This window comes from Monodon monoceros, unplaced genomic scaffold (assembly GCF_005190385.1).
Source record: "Monodon monoceros isolate NGI ecotype Baffin Bay Population unplaced genomic scaffold, NGI_Narwhal_1 Super_Scaffold_18, whole genome shotgun sequence".
NCBI classification, from domain to species: Eukaryota; Metazoa; Chordata; class Mammalia; order Artiodactyla; family Monodontidae; genus Monodon; species Monodon monoceros.
This window is the reverse complement of record NW_021703774.1, coordinates 159,670,968-159,691,418: the sequence shown is the minus strand read 5'-3', so window position 1 is coordinate 159,691,418 and position 20,451 is coordinate 159,670,968. Positions and strand designations below refer to the sequence as shown.

Below are 20,451 nucleotides of genomic sequence, written 5' to 3'. Positions count from 1 at the left end.
CGCCTGGAGCCCATGCTCCACAACAAGAGAAGCCACCACAATGAGAAGCCCGTGCACCACAATGAAGAGTAGCCCCTGCTCACCGCAACTACAGAGAAAGCCTGCGTACAGTAACAAAGACCCAGTGCAGACAATAAATAAATAAATAAATAAATATAGGCAGGATTTGGACATGTAAAGACGAGTATTATGTCTAAGGTGGACAGTGTGAGCAGAGGTACGTAAGCAGAAAATAACGAGGCATTTCTGGGGAATGAAGATGAGTACGTTATTGCAAAAGTAGTAGGAAGCAAGGCTGGAAAGACAAGTAGGGCCAGATCACAGAATATTAAATATCAGGTTGAGTTTGTACTTTAGTCGGTAAGTGCTAGGAGTCACACAAGTGGAGTTATAGATTACAGAATATTTAGGAAGATGCTATACATCTCACTTAAGCAGAGAAAAGAATGGAGCTGGGTGGGGGGAGACTGGAATAAGCAGCAGCAGTCAAGGCAACTGGTAACAAAGGACCAAAACTGACCTAGTGGGAGAAAAAGACAGGGAGGGACCTGAGAGTGTGTTGGCATGAAAAGAGATCGGGAGTTCAGGGAAGTCAACAGCAACTAAGGCCTTACATCTGAATGAAGTGGGAAAACAGCGGAGCCAATGTTTGGTATGTTGGCAGACCTATACTAGCCCTGAAATGTGCTGAATAAATGACTGAGTGAATAAGTAAACAGAAATATGTGAGTCAGGATAAAAGGCAGCAAGTCAGGGGACTGGGGGGAGCGGGGGGTGGACAGGCAGAAGAAAAGCTCAGCCGTCCCGTTTTAACTTATGAGGAGGTCAAGGTGCTGAAGGAAAATGCTGTCCAGGTGTGTTAAGCATCTTTCTCAGAAAAGCAAAGGTTCCATCGTTAAAATCTGTATAAAATCCATCCTTAAAACCTATAAACATGTCTCCCAAGCAAGAAGGAAACAAGCTGCACCAATCTGACCACTGGTTCCCAAAAGCAAACAATCCATGAAAAGCTGAAGGTGCAGAAGGGATACCCAAGTGGAGGGATTCAATAGGAACTCTAGGACTGAGGTTCAGAGGTAGAAATACAGATTTGGGAGTTACTATTGATACATGAAGGCTGTAGTCAGAGACATGAGAGAGGAGATGACCTCCTAACACAAAAGCATAAACAGAGAGGCAAGGACAGAGGACAACTTGGAGACTGACAAAGAAAGAAGCATCAAGAAATGTAGGAGAATCAGAACAATGCCTTGTCATAAAAGCTAAGAGAAGAGTTTCCAGAAGGAAGGCATGCTCAATGCTTGTTTTCTTCCTTGACCCACACATCCAATTCATCATCAAGCCTATCAGCTCTACCTCCAAAATACATACTAAATACATCTACTTCTTTTCATTTCTTTTTCTACCAACCTAGTTGAAGTCTCCATCATTACCTGGACTTCTGTTATTCACCTTAGTCAATTGCTGCCCCCAAATAATCCATTTTCTTTGCAGCAATTGGATTAATCTTTTAAAAATGTAAATCATATCACATACCCACCCCCTGCTTAAAACGTTTTAACTGACTGGATATTTAAAGATACTGCGGTGTGACAATGTTAATATAACCATGTTTCAATAGGGGAAATACTTGTATTTTAGAGATGTATGCTGAAATATTTACAAATAAAATGAAGTCTGGGATCTGCTTCAAAAGTAAGGGCAAACAAGTCTGAACTTATTCTATGAGACCAGTATTACTGTACTATCAAAATGAGACAAAGACTTCCCCCTAAGGTCAGGAACAAGACTACAATATCCATTCTTATCACTTCTGTACAGTATTGTACTGGAGGTTCCAGCCAGGGCAATCAGGTAAGAAAAAGAAGTAAAAGGCATGAGATTGGAAATGAAGAAGTAAAGCTCTATTTGCAGATGACATGATCTTATATCAATAGAAAATGCTAAGGAATCCACCAAAAAAACTGTTAGAAGCAAGGTAGCAGTATATAAGATCAATATACAAAATTCAATTTTATTTCTACACACTAGCAATAAACAATCCAAAAATGAAATTAAGGAAATAATTTCACTTACAAATGCATCAAAATAAATAAGTTTAGGAAGATTTAGGAATAAATTTAATAAAAGAAGTGTAAGACTTGTACATTAAGACTTGAAAACTTAGAAAAAATTTAAAGACCTAACTAAATGAAAAGACATCCCATATTAATGGACTGAAAGACTTAATATTGTTCAGATGGCAATACTCCCTAAATTAATCTACAGATTCAATAAAATCCCTATCAAAATCCCAGCTGGGTTTTTTTGGCTGAAATTGACAAGTTGAGCCTAAATTCATATGGAAGTACAAGGAACTCAGCAAAGTCAAAACAATATTGAAAAAGGAACAAAATTGAAGGACTCACACTGTTTTTATTTCAAAACTTACAAAAGAGCTGCAGTAATCAAGACTGTGTGATACTGGCATTAAGAACAGACATCCAGATCAGTGGAATAGAACTGAGAACCCCAAAATAAACCCATACATTTATGGTCAATTTATCTTTGAAAAGGATGCAAGAAAATTCAATGGGGAACAACTTACCTTTCCAATAAATGGTGCTGGGACAACTGGATATTCATATGCAAAAGAATAAAGTTGAACCCCGGGACTTCCCTGGTGGTGCAGTGGTTAAGAATCCACCTGCCAATGCAGAGGACATGAGTTCGATCCCTGGTCCGGGAAGATCCTACATACTGCGGAGCAACTAAGCTCGTGTGCCACAACTACTGAGCCTGCATGCCACAACTACTGAAGCCTGTGCGCCTAGAGCCCATGCTCCAAAACAAGAGAAGCCACCGCAGTGAGAACCCTGCGCACCACAACAAAGAGTAGCCCCCACTCGCCACAACTAGAGAAAGCCTGCGCGCAGCAACGAGGACCCAACACAGCCAAAATTAAAAATAAATAATTTTTAAAAATTCTTTAAAAATAATAATAAAGTTGAGCCCCTACCTAACACCATGCTAAAAATTAACTCAACATGGATCAAAGGCTTAAATATAAGATCTAAAAGTATAAAACGCTTAGAAGAAAACACAGTTGTAAATCTTCGCAATCCTGGATTAGGCAATCGTTTCTTATTAGATACGACACCTAAAAGCACAAACAACCAAAGAAAAAATAGATAAACTGTACTTCATCAAAACTGAAAAACTTCTGTGTTTTAAAGGTCATGGTCAAGAAAGTAAAAAGACAACCCACAGAAATGAAAAGAAAATATTTACATATCATATCTGATAAGGGACTTGTATCCAGTATATATATAAAACTATTACAACTCAATAATAAAAGGATGAATGAACCAATGGGTAAAACATTTAAATAGACATTCTCCAAAGAAGATACACAAATAGCCAACAAACACATGAAAAGTGCTCAACATCACTAGTCACTAGGGAAATGGAAATCAAAACATGAGATACTGGGGGGAGGATAAACTAGAAGTTTGGGATTAGCAGATACAAACTACTATATATAAAATAGATGAACAGGGACTTCCCTGGTGGTCCAGTGGTAAAGAATCCACCTTCCAATGCAGGGGACGTGGGTTCGATCCCTGATCGGGGAATTAGGTTCCCACGTGCCACGGGGCAGCTAAGCCAGTGTGCCACAACTACTGAGCTTGCGCGCCTCAACTAGACAGCCCACGTGCTGCAAACTACAGAGCCCAGGAGCTCTGGAACCTGCGCACTGCAACTACAGAGCCCACGCACCCTGGAGCCTGCGTGCCACAACTAGAGAAGAGAAAGCCTGCGTGCCACAACTACCGAAGAGAAAACCCGCACTCCACAACTAGAGAGAAACCTGCGCACCACAACAAAAGATCCCACATGCCTTAACGAAGATCCCACATGCCACAACTAGGACCCGACGGAGCCAAAAAATAAGTAAATAAATAAGTGAATATTAAAATAAAATAAACAATGAGATCCTATCGTATAGCACAGGGAACTATATTCAATATCCTGTAATAAACTATAATGGAAAAGAATCGGAAAATGAATATACATATATATGTATGTATAACTGATTCACTTTGCTGTACACCAGAAACGAATACAACATTGTTAAATCAGCTATACTTCAAAAAAAAAAATAATAACCAAAAGAAACCCCCACGAGATATCATTTCACACCCACTAGGATGGCTATCATCAAAAAAACAGATAAGAAATACTGGTGAGGATGTGGAAAAACTGGATTCATACACTGCTGGTGGAAATGTAAAATAGTGCAGCTACACTGGAAAACAGTCTGGCAGTTCCTCAAAAAGAGTTATCATATGACCCAGCAAATCCACTCACAGGTACATACTCAAGAGAAATGAAAACATATGTCCACACAAAAAATCTGTACAAGAATGCTATAGCACCGTTATTCATAACAGCCAAAAAGTAATCGCAGGGCTTCCCTGGTGGCGCAGTGGATGAGAGTCCGCCTACCGATGCAGGGGCCACGGGTTCGTGCCCCGGTCCGGGAAGATCCCACATGCCGCGGAGCGGCTAGGCCCGTGAGCCATGGCCGCTGAGCCTGCGCGTCCGGAGCCTGTGCTCCGCAGCGGGAGAGGCCACAACAGTGAGAGGCCCATGTACCGCAAAAAAAAAAAAAAGTAGTAACAACTGAAATGTCCATCAACTGATGAATAGATAAATTAAATAAAAGTGTTACATACATACAATGGAGTACTGATACAAGCCTACAACGTGATGAACGCTTGAAAACATTATGCTAAGTGAGAGAAGCCAATTACAAGAGACCACATATTGTATGACTGAATTTATATGAAATGTCCAGAATGGGCAAATCCACAGACATAGGAAGTAGATTAATGGTTGTGTAGGGCATGGGGAGGGGGGAATGAGGAGTGACTGCTAATAGGTATGGGGTTTTTTTCTGGGGTGATAAAAATGTTCTGGAATTAAACAGTGGTGATGACAGCATAACCTTGTGAATATACTAAAAAACACTGAATGCCATACTTTAAATGGCTAAATTGTTTGGCATGTAAATTGTATTTCAGTTTTAAAAATTAAAAAGAAATGTCTCGGGTTCAATCCCTGGTCCGGGAAGATCCCACATGCCGTGGAGCAACTAAGCCTGTGCGCCACAACTACTGAGCCTGCACACCGCAACTACTGAAGCCTGCGCACTCTAGGTCCTGCGCACCACAACTACTGAGCCCGCGTGCTGCGACTACTGAAGCCTGTGTGCCTAGAGCCCGTGCTCCGCAACAAGAGAAGCCACCGCAATGAGAAGCCCGAGCACCACAACGAAGAGTAGCCCTCACTCACTGCAACTAGAGAAAGCCTGCGCACAGCAACAAAGACCCAACACAGCCAGAAATAAATAAACAAATAATCAATTAATTAATTTAAAAGAAAAGTCCACAAAAAGACTTGTACACAAATGTTCACAGCAGCTTAATTTGTAACAGCCCCAAACTGGAAACCACCCAAATGTCCAGCAACAGGTGAATGGATGAACAAATTACTATATTCATGTAATGCATTATTACTCGGCAACTAGTGAAACTTGCAACAACATGGATGAATCTCAAAATAATTATCCCAAATGAAAGACACCAGATCTCCGCCCCCGTCAATGAGCACATACTGTATGATTATATAAAATTCTAGAAGATTCAAAATAATTTATAGTGATAGACAGCAGGTCAGTGGTTGCCTATGGCCTGGGGGTGTGGGGGGAGGCATCAGAGCAGGAGGGAGTGATTACAAAGGAGGAAAGATTTAGGGATGATGAATATGTTCATTATCTTGATTATGGTGGTGGCTTTAATGGTATATACATATGTCAAAACTTATCAAATTTTATATTTTAAATGTATGTGGTTTATTGTATGCCAATAATATCTCAATAAAACTGTTGTAAAAATGAAACGAAAGCACTGTTAATTCAAGTATTTAAACTGCTGCAGTCTACAGGCTAGATAGTAATTTTAAATAAAAGTTACATTATTAATGGTTACTACGTGAGGTGATGCATCAATATGGTTACTACATGAGGTGATGTATCAATATGTGTTAATTGGCTTGATGATTGTGGTTAATCATTTCACAATGTATACATGTATCAAACTATGATGTTGTATACCTTAATATATAAGATTTTTGTTTGTCAATTATATCTCAAAGCTTAAAAAATAAAAATAAATAAAAGCTACATTAACTGTTGAAAAAAATAACATTAGGGGAGGAGATAGGGTATTAGAAAAAAGATTAGTCATGCATTAATAATTGTTGAAGTTAGGAAACAGATACACAGGGGTTCATTATACCATTTACTTTTATATATGCTTGAAATTTTGCATTAAAAAGTTGTTTTAGGGAATTGCCTGGTGGTCCAGTGGTTAGGACTCCATGCTTTCACTGCCGAGGCCTGGGTTCAATCCCTGGTCAGGGAACTAAGATCCCACAAGTCTTGCAGTGCGGCCACCAAAAAAAAAAAAAAAGTTAAAAAAAAAACTTTTCAAGTACCTCAATTAAAAAAAAACAACTCACCAAGACTTCCCATTTTACTTCAAAATAAAACTCCTTTATCAGTCCTACAAAGCTTTGAAATACCTTTGCTCTTAGTTCCTTCTATCTTGGAACTCTTTCCTCACCTCTTCATTTGGCTCATTCATTTTCATTCTTCAGTTTTGGTTTGTCACCTCCTCAGAGAAGCCTTTCCTGACCATCTCTAAGTTCCTCTATTATCTCTATTATACCACCCTATTTTATTTTCTTCCTAACATATCACAATCTTTCAATATTTTATTTATGTGTTTGTTTATTGTCTACCCAAGGCTTCTTAAACTGCATGAGGGCAGGGACCTTACCTCTCATAGTCACTGAGTTGTATTCTTCATACTTGGCACATAACATATACTTAATAATTATTTGTTGAATGTTAAACTAATAAACCAATACTGGGCATGATCTTATTGTTGAACATTTAATATATCAAAGCCTTACAGAGAACCTACTGTTTGCAAGGTTTCAGGTAAAACATATGCATATCTGAAGTGAGAGGATATGTGATATAATGTAAATTAAATAGAATTAAAATTAAAAAAAAAAAACTCTTCCAAAGGCTACTGAAAACAGTAAATAAATATTATTTAAGAAGACTAATTTTTTTCCCCAGAGACTTCATTTAGAAACAGAAATAAGAGTGTTCTGATATAGTACCTTCTCTAGATAAAGATGTATAAACAAAGGGGTCCCCCAAGGATTAATGCTGAAACCTATCACAAGTAACATTTTTAGAAATTATCTAGAAAAAACTGTCTAGTGACATCTTCCCAGTTTGCAGATGACTCTAAAGCAGTAGCTAGAAATATGATGGTACAAAGTTGTGTGTTGAGAAATATGGAAAATAGCTTCTATGTAGACAAAAATAAGGTAATGCGGTAATGGAAAAATAGTCCAAATTATAATTATCAGATGATGAGCTCTAAAGCTACCTGTTACAATACAAGAAAAGGGTTTCAGAGTCCCTGGACTTATGCTGAATACAGCTACAAAAAGGCAACAAAATGCTGGCTGTTATTACGAAGGCTTTGAAAACACAGAACACATTATCCTGCCCTTGTACAAACCAAAGCGTATCTGTACCTAGAATAGAATGTGCAGTTGTGGCCATCATAGCACAAAAAAGGTAAAATAGATACACAAGGCCTAGAAAGGTATCCCAAAAGACCAAAGGACAGAGGAGCTTATGTATGCATACACATTTTTTAATATAGATATAGATATATAAAGGACACATTAGTATGAAACAAAAAGGGTGTGAAATGGTAGAGACTGCATCAAATCTTAGAAGTTACAATGTAGTTAGAAGTCTAAAGAAACAATAAAGTATATTTTTAAAAAAATTTTAAACCCAGGTTTTAGAATCACAAAGACAGAAGTTTTATGTAGAAAAAGGGAAGGGAAGGGGTAAGAGGAAGGGAAAGAAAGTGGAGGGAGGAAAGAATTGAGTTCTAATCCCAGTAGGTTTAGCTGTGTGACAGTGCGCATGTTGCTTAATTTCTTTGAGCCTTGCTTTTCTCATCTGTAAATAACTAATTTGAAGGATTGCTATGAGGATAGAAATAGGCACAATGCCTGACACATAGTATACACTTACTACTTTTAGTAGGACTAATAAAAAGTAATAGTTTACTGCCCAATCCAGTGTATAAAGTAATAAAACTCATTACTCAGATGGGGAGTACAGAAAGTAAGAAAAAATAATTCAAAGATAGTCTAGATAGTCTAGATAAATTCATAGGCAACATTTCCATAAGAACCTCCTTCCTAAGAGAAATTATAAACTTTGGGCAACATAGCCCTAAATTTTGAAGTTGACATTTTCATCCCTTTCCCACAAGCAGCAGAATTCTGGGCTAGATAGATGACATATCCAACCAAACATGCCATTGATTGTCTTAATTTATAACAACTGTTAACATTATTTGAGCAATGGACTAAGTAATGATGTCATTTAATCCTTCTAAAATCCTTTGAGATATGCTCCATATTTTACAGTAAAATTAGCCAGGTCCCCATCTTTACAGATGAGAAAACTGAAGCTAAGAGATTCATTGCCTAAGGGTACATACAGAGCTAGTAAGTGGCAGAGCCTACATCTGAAAACAGATGGACTGCCTCCAGAATCTATACTCATAACCACAGAACTAACTGCCTCCTACTTTGCAAGAAATGTTGGGTGTTGGGTATGCAAGAATGAGGTGAGTGATGAAGGAGTGTACAGTTTGCTTGATGAGCCCAGCCCAGCCAAGGTCACACTGCCAGACAGATACTCAGATTTAGGGTGGCCAACAAGCATGAACACTGAAATAATAAGAACTGATTAGTGAGGATGTGAGAAACCTAATATAAGAAGGGAAGCCTCGGACTTCCCTGGTGGCACAGTGGTTAAGAATCCACCTGCCAATGCAGGGGACATGGGTTCGAGCGCTGGTCCGGGAAGATCCCACATGCCACGGAGCAACTAAGCTTGTGCGCCACAACTACTGAGCCTGCACTCTAGAGCCTGCGAGCCACAACTACTGAGCCCGCATGCCACAACTACTGAAGCCTGTGTGCCTAGAGCCCGTGCACCGCAACAAGAGAAACCACCACAATGAGAAGCCCGTGCACTGCACCGCAACAAAGAGTAGCTCCTGCTTGCTGCAACTAGAGAAAACCTGCACACAGCAACAAAGACCCAACACGGCCAAAATAAATATATTTAAAAAAAAAAAAGTAGGGAAGACTAAGAAATCCCTAAACTGTGGTCTCAGCCATGGTAAACAAAGTGCAGAGAAAGAGGAAAAGATATCAAAATGCTAACTAGTGGGATTATGAGCGATTCTTATTCTCTGCTTCATATTTTTTGAATTTGGCTTTTTTTTTTTTTAAACAAAGAGCACTCATTTTCATAATTGGAAAAAGGCAGAAATAAAAATAAATCTGAGGAAACTTTCACGCTTTATTCACTTCTAATTGTGTAATTTGTTGCAATGATCATGTATTACTTTTGTAATTTCAAAGCGATTTTAAAAATAAATACATCTAGTATATTAGAAAAAGGAAGTAAATTACATGCAAATACCAAGGCAAAAAAAAAAAAAAAAAAAGGATGTGATGTAAGAATTAGCAAATGAGCAGTTGTAGTTTGTTGGAAAGAACTCCAGATATACACCAAAAGGCTTGGGTTGATATTGATATACACATCAACATGGATTAATCTTGAAAACTTTACGTTGAACAGAAGAATTCAGACACAAGTGTGCATATTGTATGAGTGAAGAACAGGAAAAATTAATATGTGAGGATAGAAATCACAACAGTGGTTGCCTGTAAGATAGCAGGGACTGATCGGAAGGGGGTATGAGGGAACTTTGGAAGGTTATGGAAATATTCTATCTCTTGAATGCGTATTGGCCACACATGTCTTTACATTTGTCAAAACGCATCTAATTATATACTTGCATTTTTATGCATTCTACTGTATGTAAATCTTACCTTTAAAAAAATCTCATTAAAAAAAAGACAGGGTTCAATCTCAAATCTGTTATTTATTAGTTGAGTGACTTTAAGGAAATTACTTAACCTCTCTGAGCCTGTTTATCTGTATAAAATGTAGCTACTGGGATTTCCCTGGTGGTCCAGTGGTTTAAGATTCCGAGCGCTCAAATCAGGGGGCCCGGATTCGATCCCTGGTCAGGGAACTAGATCCCAAATACCACAACTAAAGATCCCACATGCTGCAAGGAAGATCCCACGTGCCACAACTAAGACCCAGCGCAGCCAAATAGATAAATATATTTTTTTTAAAAATGCAGCATAACATAATTTATCTCAATGCTGGGGACTGACTGTAACAATACATATCACTGTGCTTTGCAAATTATCACCCAATGAATGTTGAAGGAACTTTAAAGGTAAAAAGGGGGCAAAGTTGGTCTTATACTTCTCATAATTCCACAAATGGCTTTGTTATCAGGAAAACTATTCTTTAAAGACTAGCAGTATTCTAAAAAGGGAAATTTACTTACAGTTCTCAATTGTGAATGGGAGGGAACATCATGGACATGACCTAAGACCTCCTTCTACACAGTTGAAAACAATTACTCAAGATATGATTTGAAGAAAGCTTTCTAGACTGAGGACTTGCTAGAACAATGGCATAATCACAGGAGAAAAAGGTCTCAATTCTAAATACATGAGTAAAAGAATTGCTCATTACTATGTCAATTACAAAATTCAAATGTCCCCGTAAGCCACATCATAAATATACGTGTAAGTATGTATGTGTGCATATACACACACATATTCACTCAAACTGGAACTGAGTTGAACCACTGCTTCTTCCAAAAGGGCCTCTATATTCTAAAAGTAAGAAACTTGGACTTCCCTGGTGGCGCAGTGGTTAGGAATCCACCTGCCACTAGAGGGGACACGGGCTCAAGCCCTGATCCGGGAAGATCCCACATGCCGCGGAGCAACTAAGCCTGCGCGCCAAAAACTACTGAGCCTGTGCTCTAGAGCCTATGAGCCGCAACTACTGAGCCCACGTGCCACAACTACTGAGGCCTGCGCGTCTAGAGCCCATGCTCCACAACGAGAGAGGCCACTGCAGTGAGAAGCCTGCACACCACAAAGAAGAGCAGCCCCCACTCACCGCAACTAGAGAAAGCCCATGTGCCGCAAAGAAGACCCAATGCAGCCAAAAATAAATAAATAAAATAAATAAATTTAAAAGTAAGAAACTCGGGCTTCCCTGGTGGCGCGGTGGTTAAGAATCCACCTGCCAATGCAGGGGACACAGGTTCGAGCCCTGGTCCAGGAGGATCCCACATGCCGCAGAGCAACTAAGCCCGTGTGCCACAACTACTGAGTCTGCGCTCTAGAGCCTGCGAACCACAACTACTGAAGCCCGCGGGCCTAGAGCCTATGCTCCGCAACAAGAGAAGCCCGCGCACCGCAACGAAGAGTAGCCCCTGCTCACCGCAACTAGAGAAAGCCCGTGCACAGCAACGAAGACCCAATGCAGCCAAAAATAAAATAAAATTTAAAAACAAATTAAGAAACTTAACCTGGTTCAACTAGAATTAATCTTATAACTAAGAGACTATGTCTTGAGCTTTTCCATATTTCACCAGAAAATAAAAACAGCTTGAAAGGTAATATCATAGGCAAAGTTTAATAGCCTCTCCCATCAACCTCAAACTGTTTTTCTTTATTAGTGTATAGAAATCATGATGGAGACCAAAGTTTCCTGAGGTACTTCTTTATCTGAACATTATTTCCTCTGCAAGCATTCAACAATTCTTGTTTCTATTCTTCTCTTTTCTAATTCAATTCTGTTTGGTTCCTAAGTTAAGAAGTGTGTCTCACTTGCATAAATGGTAACTATTCTGAGATACCATTCATAACTATACATTTGAATTCTCTAGAGTACTATTCATAACTTCAAATGGAACAGGAAAAAAAAACACTCATTCAACTTCACTTTAATGGTGACTAAGACATGAATGATTATGTTATATTGTAGAAGGCTGGCCAAAGGAGTGAAGTTCCCCAGTGTTACTACTAATCTGTCATCATTTTATGAATGCCCACTGGGACCAAGGACCACTGCCTTGACCAATCTACCTATCACAAAAAATACTGAGCTTAGAAAAGCATGCTCATTAGCTAAACATGTTTTTTAGAGTTATAAAGTATCTATGTAGGAACACTAAAAGATATATCTTAGCCATGAAGCTCAAAAGTTAGCTGAGGGCTTCCCTGGTGGCACAGTGGTTGTGAGTCCACCTGCCGATGCAAAGGACACGGGTTCGTGCCCCGGTCCGGGAGGATCCCACATGCCGCGGAGTGGCTGGGCCCGTGAGCCATGGCCGCTGAGCCTACGTGTCCGGAGCCTGTGCTCCGCAACGGGAGAGGCCACAACAGTGAGAGGCCCGTGTGCCGCACAAAAAAAAAAAAAAAAAAAAAAAACGTTAGCTGAGAAGAATCCTGACAAGTCCTGGCAGGTTCTCTATAAAACCAATGCTGGGGGCTTCCCTGGTGGCGCAGTGGTTGGGAGTCCGCGTGCCAATGCAGGGGATGCAGGTTCGTGCCCCGGTCCGGGAAGATCCCGCATGCCGCGGAGCGGCTGGGCCCGTGAGCCATGGCCACTGAGCCATGGCCACTAAGCCTGCGCGTCCGGAGCCTGTGCTCCGCAACGGGAGAGGCCACAGCAGTTAGAGGCCTGCGTACTGAAAAAAAAAAAAAAAATGCTGGTTATTCTTTAGGTGTTAAACAGCTTTTCTGAGAAAAGCTGAGTCTTTTATTCAAGGTAGTAATATTCTAATAGTTCTTTACTCCACCTAATCAGTGATGGAAACTGAATTTACAAAAATCTGTGTAAATAATTCAGCTGTCTGTACTGCTCTAATATATTTAAACCAAATAAAATAAAATTTAGACAGAAAAAAAATAATGGTGCTTTTTTAAGGCTGTCACCTGCTGATTTCCCTCATTTTTCTTTCTTATCCAAAAGTCAGAGACAAGAGACTGTATAACCAGAAAGAACAAATGAAAGGATAGTACACACGTGAGGACATCTACGCTTATTTCCCTCTATGAACCCACTACCCTTGACATAGTTTTCAACAGGGAGCAATTCTGCTCCCCAAAGGACATTTGACAATATCTGGAGACATTTTTGGTTGTCACAGCTGGGGTGGGGGTTGGAAGGGTGATACTAGGTAGTGGGTAAAGGTCAGGGCTACTGCTAAATATCCTACAATGCACAGCACAGCCTATCACAATACAGGATATTATCCAGCCCAAATGTCAACAGTATCAAGGATGAGAAACCCTACCCCAAGGCCCAATGAAGACCTACCTCTCAATAAATGTTTGCTGATCTGAACTGAAAAGTAAAGACCATGAACTGGAAGAAAGAGAAGCCTACAAGAATGAAGTAGAAGACAGAGGCCTAAATTAAACATTACTAGAATCTATTTTGCCTTTATTGGGACTTCCCTTGGTGGTTCGGTGGTTAAGACTCCTCGCTTCCAAAGCAGGAGGCACGGGTTCAACCCCTGGTCGGGGAACTAAGATCCCACGTGCCACATGGCCAAAAAAAAAAAAAAAAAAAAGGCTTTACTGTGTGTTACACACCAGTCATACAAAAATGAACAATACAGCCCAGCCCTTATGGAGCTCATTATTAGGTAGGGGAAAGAGTTTTATAATTTGCCTGATATCTGATTTGACAATATCTGATAAATGCTTTAATGAAGGAGAAGACATACAAGGGAGTCACTCAACTTTTCCTAGGAATGATTCATGGAACAGATGACATCTTAGTTCAGTTCTGAAGGATGAGTAAGAAGCATCTTATTTCACAACTTATATGCCTCTTTTCAAACAAAGAGCCATTCATTTCTTCAGCCAACAAAAACTGTGGAACACCAATTATGTTCCATACATTGTGTTATGTGTTGGAGACACAGTCAAATTATAACTTTCTACTTCTTCCCTTGGCACTGCTGGTGCCCAGCAGCCTACCTCCCCAACCCAAATCCCCAAGAATTCTTTCAATTTAGTGACTGTCACCCCAACCAATCTTATTAATCAGTAAGGCCACTACCCAAGGATTAAATAAAACTTTCAGTTGCCTGTTGACAAGACTGTATTCAATCTTGCCTAGATCACAAAGTCAGGGTGGTTATGCTGGTAGAGTAACTAGCAATGAACTGACTATGGATCCAGATCTGCCAACTGTTGGATGTGTGTTGGTATCCTGGAAAGCTATTTTTACTTTATAAAAAATCTGGGTCCTCTTCCACCCTACCCAATTCATGCCAGAACCAAGAGCAAATTAATCAACATATATTTATTGAACACCTACCATGTGCTTACCTCAATGGTTCTCAACCCTGGTTGTTTACTGACAAAGGAGTTCCCAGATATAATTTATTTTTTGATGGTAAATTCTGATGCAACATGTCTGATGCCCTGGCCTTTAGGCGTTAAAGAATACAAAAGAAGTATAAAATACTGTTCTTGTGTTGAAGAGTTTATCCACAGTCACAACAGAGTAACCTGTAATAGTATGTTTGTTCACTAATTTGTAACCCTTTTGCAATATTATCAATCCTTATGAAACAAAAGAAACTGAGGTAGTCTGGATAACAACTGCTCTTATTCCCCAGTCCAGTCACACACCAACTGCACCTGCAACTCCTGATACACTGTTCCATACCCCTTCTATCTCCCAGACAGTGAAAGTACCATTCTCAAGAACTATGGAGATAACCCAAGTAGGAAGATGAACTGAGGCCCTCAAAAGAGGTGGTTGTTTGTCCTGAAGACCAGAATCTCTCAAATTCATGCCGTCAAGGGCCTTCTTTTAAAGAGAAGAAACAGAGGGACTTCCCTGGTGGTGCAGTGGTTAAGAATCCACCTGCCAATGCAGGGGACATGGGTTCGGGCCCTGGTCCAGGAAGATCCCATACGTCGCAGAGCAACTAAGCCCGTTGCGCTCTAGAGCCCGCGAGCCCCAACTACTGAGCCCACGTGCCACAACTACTGAAGCCTGCATGCCTAGAGCCCATATTCAGAAACAAGAGAAGCCACCGCAATGAGAAGCCTGTGCACCGCACTGCAACAAAGACCCAACGCAGCCAAAAATAAATAAATTTATAGGAAAGAAAGAGAAGGAAGGGAGGGAGGGAGGGAGGGAGGGAGGGAGGGAGGGAAGAAACAGGGACTTCCCTGGTGGTCCAGTGATTAAGAATCTGCCTTCCAATTCAGGGGATGCAGGTTCGGCCCCTGGTTGGGGAACTAAGACCCCACATGCCGTGGGGCAACTAAGCCCACGCGCTCTAGAGCCCGTGTGCCACAACTAGAAAGCCTGAGCACCGCAGCTACTGAGCCCGCGCGCCACAACTAGAGAAGACCACACGCCGCGATGAAAGATCCCACATGCCTCAACTAAGACCTGATGCAGCCAAATGAATAAATAAATATTCTTTAATAAATAAATAAAGAGAAGAAATAATTCTTTAACCTCCAACAATACCAGTCCACCTCACTCTATAGTTGAAGTGCCCAAGAAAAGCAAAGAGTAGACTGAATTTTTGTAAATTTGCTCCTAGAGGTCCTTGGCCATTTAAAGAAATCACCCAAATTCATAAGACTGGTAAACTCTAGTTTTTCAAATGGCATACACTTGAAATAAAAAATACTCTAGGGCTTCCCTGGTGGCGCAGTGGTTGAGAGTCCGCCTGCCGATGCAGGGGACACGGGTTCTTGCCCCGGTCCGGGAAGATCCCACATGCCGCGGAGCGGATGAGCCCGTGAGCCATGGCCGCTGAGCCTGCGCGTCCGGAGGCCACAACAGTGAGAGGTGGGCGTACCGCAAAAAAAAAAAAAAAAAAATTCTAAATATATTTTAGTAAACTCCTTACTAAGATGAACAAATTGTGGAGGCTTAAAAAATTAAAAGATTTTAATCTAAATCTCATCCAGCAGCAACGACCTCATACTAAAGACCACCTGGAAGGGAACATCAGCTTTAAAATTCTGCAAACATGAATCTACAGATCCTCACCTGATTCGTCTCTCTCTGAATTATATGGGAAAAGGTACAATTCTCTTAACTGCTGTACAAAAATTGATGAGCACAAGACCCTATAAATTACTTTAAAAAAAACAGGGCAGGGTGTCATTCAAACATCTAAAACAGGGCCCAATGACAGTATTAAAAGGTAAAATTTGGTACTTAAGGAAAAATGAATATTGGCATATATTAATTAGAATAAAACTGCCACGTGAAAGAAAGAAAAAAATGTGTCTTCTACGTAATACTGTTTTTAGGATCCGTGACTTTAAAATTAGCTTGGTTTACAATATTTGTCCTTGTAATTGTTATTGTCATCATACAAGTTTTAGCCATAAAAGTCCACAATCCCTTAACTTCAATTCCAAAATCCAAAAGGTATAAACAAACAAGTTTTTCATTATTCATTTGGCGGCAAATCCTGACATGAAATGACATGAGGCTATGTATAGTATTTATTTATCCCAGTTGGTGTGAACATTCTGATGTTTTACCGAAGAAACAGTAATGCATTTGATTACAAGGTGCTGCCCCACACCTTTCTGGGATGTTACATAACACACAGTATATGTACCATATTCCTTATCCAAAATTCAAAAAATTCTAAGTTCAGAAGCACAACTGGCCCCAAGAACTTTTTTTTTTTTTGGCCCCAAGGTACTGTAGACTGGTATACTAATTAAGACTAAATCTTACATAGAAAATATAATACTGAGAGTTAATGTAGATTTTACATGCAATAAACTCAGTGTCTTAACTATTCACACATACACAATCCGGTAAAATAAAGCATTATAAAGACTTAACAAACGTCAAAAAACGAACACACCATTACGTGTTTTTCAGGTGATGGGGACATTTGCATCATGCAACATCTAGATCAATTCCTCTTAGATTGAAATCCACTAATTTAAATCACAGTTTTAAAAAAAAAAACCCAAAGGCTGCGATTGGTAATTATGTTGAAAGAATGATCCACTAATAAACAACATATTCAGTTCTGATTTTTTAAAAATTATCTCAGAAAGTTTAAGATTTAAAATTCTTTCATTCTAGAATACAACTTCTGAACGTTGAACAAATTACAATTGACTTTTTCTGTGAAAACAGAGCCTTGGACAGGGGACAACAACAGTACAGTCCTTAAAGATATTTTAAAGCAAAGAAGAGTTTCACAGTTCTTTCCTTCCTTCCTCCTTCAGTTGCTGCTTTTCTGGTTTTAGAATTTCAAACAAAGAAATACATATTGGCTCCAATGCTAAGAAACGCCCTCTTTCTCAGCAACTTCCTCTTCCAATTTTCTTCCCTACCGTTGACATATGAGAACAATACACACTGCCGTCCTACCATTTTGATTAACAAAAAGCTCTGAGGCTTGGAAAAATTAAGGGCTGCAATTTATCTATAGTACCCACTCCAAGTCCACAATCTTCACTCATCTAGAAGTCAAATAACAGGGAGCACAAAGAAAGGGGTATTTCACTTAATCAAGAGGCCGGCTATCGAAACTTTCACCCCAGGAATCCAAAGACTTTGGATTGCACTAACAAATGGGAAATTTCTTCCACCCCAGGAAAACTTGGCCTTCTTAGGGAAGAGAAAAAGCTACTGGGCTAGCACCGCTCTGAACCAAGAGTCAAGTCTATGCACCAATAGTTGGTGAACTTTCTTCCACAGGCCATGCAGTCAGGATTCAAACTGAGTTCTCTGAGGTTCTGATCCACTTCAAAGTGACTTTTACAATTTAGTAACGGTCCTTTCCAACTCACAGACTGCACAAAGGGGATGTACTTATAATTAACCATCCAGAGATCAAGACCCATCCTGTCTCCATGCTAGAAGTCAATTCAAGTGTCTGGGACCGGAACCTGACCCCCATCTGTGACAAAGCAAACTTCCTTTAAGTGGACAATTCCCCCTTGCCCAGTGACTCTCAAAGGAAAACACCTTAATGATGGTAAGCTGTGTACCTTACTTGTGTGACCTTGGGCAAGTTACTTAACTCCTCTGAAACTTAGTTTCCTTATGTGTAAATTCTCAAATGAGGCTGTAAAAATTAAACAAGAACATATGTTTGATGCATAGTAGGAGCACCATAAATGTTCCCCCTCCTCCTCCTCCTAACCCTCCTGAATTCTTTGGGGCCTAAATTTCAATCATAGCCCCAAAAGGCTCCAAGGATTCCTTCCTCTTCTCTGATTCTATGCAGAACTAACTGTATAAAACTTCCCCCATCTCAGAGGCTCTAGGATCCTGGAGGACCAAGAAAACGGGACTCCACCTCATCATAGCCTAGGGTCCATCCAGAGCCTTCCTCAATGGGCCCCTTTAGCTAACTCTCCTCCTTACTCTGCAGACCATCCTGTACACACACGTACGTACACACACACACGCACACACACACTCCTCTCCTCCACTCTGCAACTTAGGCCAGAGGTCTCAAAGTGCACTTCAACGTCTTCATGGTCCAGATATGGAAACTGAAGCTCCGCCTGGACAAGAACTTGCCCAAGATCTCAGACAACGTCTGGGATCCAACTCATGTACATCTGCCTGCAAAGCCTTCGTTTTACAAATGGGTAAAACGAGGCCCAGAGAGAGAAGTGACTTGCCCAAGGTCACACGACGAGCTGGTGGCAGCGCTAGGTCAGCTTGGGACACTTTCGCAGCTTCACAGACTCGCGGGCCCCTCCAAGCCTCCGAGGGGATCTCCGGCACACCTCTCCCTGGGGAGGTGAGTGTATTGTAAGCCGCCACCCCTCGCTGACCGCTCACCGGCTCCCTGCCGGTCTGTGGCAGGAGGCGCGGCACCCACTCCCCCAGGACCCTGCGCTGCTTGGGAGGGGCGGCCCGACCAGGCCCGGCGCCTCACGGCCGGGCCAGCCCGCGGGGACTTGATGCTCACCTGGTCTCGCGCGGTCGCCCTCAGCAACAGAGAGACTGGCCGGCCGGCCGCCCTTCTCCGCACGGGGTCTGTTCTCGCCGGCCGCGTCGCGCGCTGCCACACAGCCAGAGCCCCCTCAGCGCGCTACGCCCCCAGCCGCGCTAAACCGGCCCGCGTCCGCCATTACGCGATTCCCCGCCCCGGGACGCAGCCACACCCCGCCAAACGCCCTGATTGGCTTTCTGCCCCACCCGCCTGGGGCTTCCGGGCATTCCATTGGCCTGAGTAGAATGTCAGTTAAATAGTTACGCAAACGACGTACTCAAGGGTACCGTCCCGGGAGCTCCACCCGAGTTACTTCCGTAATCGGAGTAAACAGCAAGGGGCAAACCAAGTGAAGTGGGGGTGGATTTTAAACTAAACCAACTCCTAAATTCAAAGTAGGAAAATCCCACCTAAGAAAGTGTAAAAACGCGTACAAAGTGTATTGAGAGGCTAATTCGTCTTGTTAGAGTTCAAATAACCAGTACCTTTGGTGGAAGGAAGGGGCCAAGCCTATGAACTTTCTGTGGACACCCCTAAAGTTGGTGGTAGTTTTATCTCTTCCCTCCCGGTCTAAGGCCGGGCAAAAAGTAGGATGGGGAGAGTGAGTCATAGGCTCCAGCCCGAGGTTAAAGGATCCGTCCGGGCCGAGGCCCGGAGTCCTGGGATTGGGAGCTGGTTCTGAAAGGCCAGGGTCAGGTGAGTTGGACCCTGGTTCAGCCGCCACCGCACTCTGCGACCACAGACAGCTCTCTGAACTTACCTGAGTCTCAGTTTGTCCTGCAAAGTAAGAGCAGTCATGTCTGCCTCGTGCCCTGGGGTATTTGTTAAGGATTCATGCATGAGTGTGTATATGTGCGCCTTGTCGATTATAAAAGGTTGCAGGCTGGGTATCAGTGTGACAAATTCACCTGTACCTCAGTTAGTTCTCTAGAGCAACTTTGTAAGGCAGATACTGTCCTCGTTTTGCAGAAGAGGAAACTGAAAACTCCATGACTTACCCTGAGTCACCCAGGGAATTTGAAATGACCCTGGGACTCAAACCTATATCTTTTGGCTTCCATTCCCGTATTTCTCCCTTCCAGGTGTGGTGTCCCCTGAGAGAGACTTCCCTCCCCCAACCCCTTAGCATTCCAGGGAGGGACTTGAGGGTGCCAGGCCAGTCCCCCATCTCTCTGGTCACCATAAACTTAGGCACAGGCCACCCCCCAGCTGTTGTTAATCACCAAGGTTCCTGGGAAAAGTGATCCTAGGGGTGCACCCGAGCTGTTTCTGGGGGCCTAGGAATCAGGAAGTGGGTAAGGGATGACAGGTGGTTCAGAAACCCAGGTAGAATCCAGAACAGGACGCAGAAGCTCCAAGAGGGGCAGTC

At 41.6% G+C, this 20,451-nt stretch overlaps 1 protein-coding gene across 1 annotated transcript in view; it reads right to left on the bottom strand.

Moving 5' to 3' along the window:
* Nucleotides 1-19,234, bottom strand: part of WASF2 (WASP family member 2) — a 70,058-nt gene extending 50,824 nt beyond the window's left edge. Inside the window, exon 1 of the mRNA XM_029227703.1 lies at nt 19,059-19,234. The gene's annotated coding sequence lies outside the window, so the exon portion shown is untranslated. The remainder of the gene's footprint in view (nt 1-19,058) is intronic.
* Nucleotides 19,235-20,451: the final 1,217 nt, after the last annotated feature.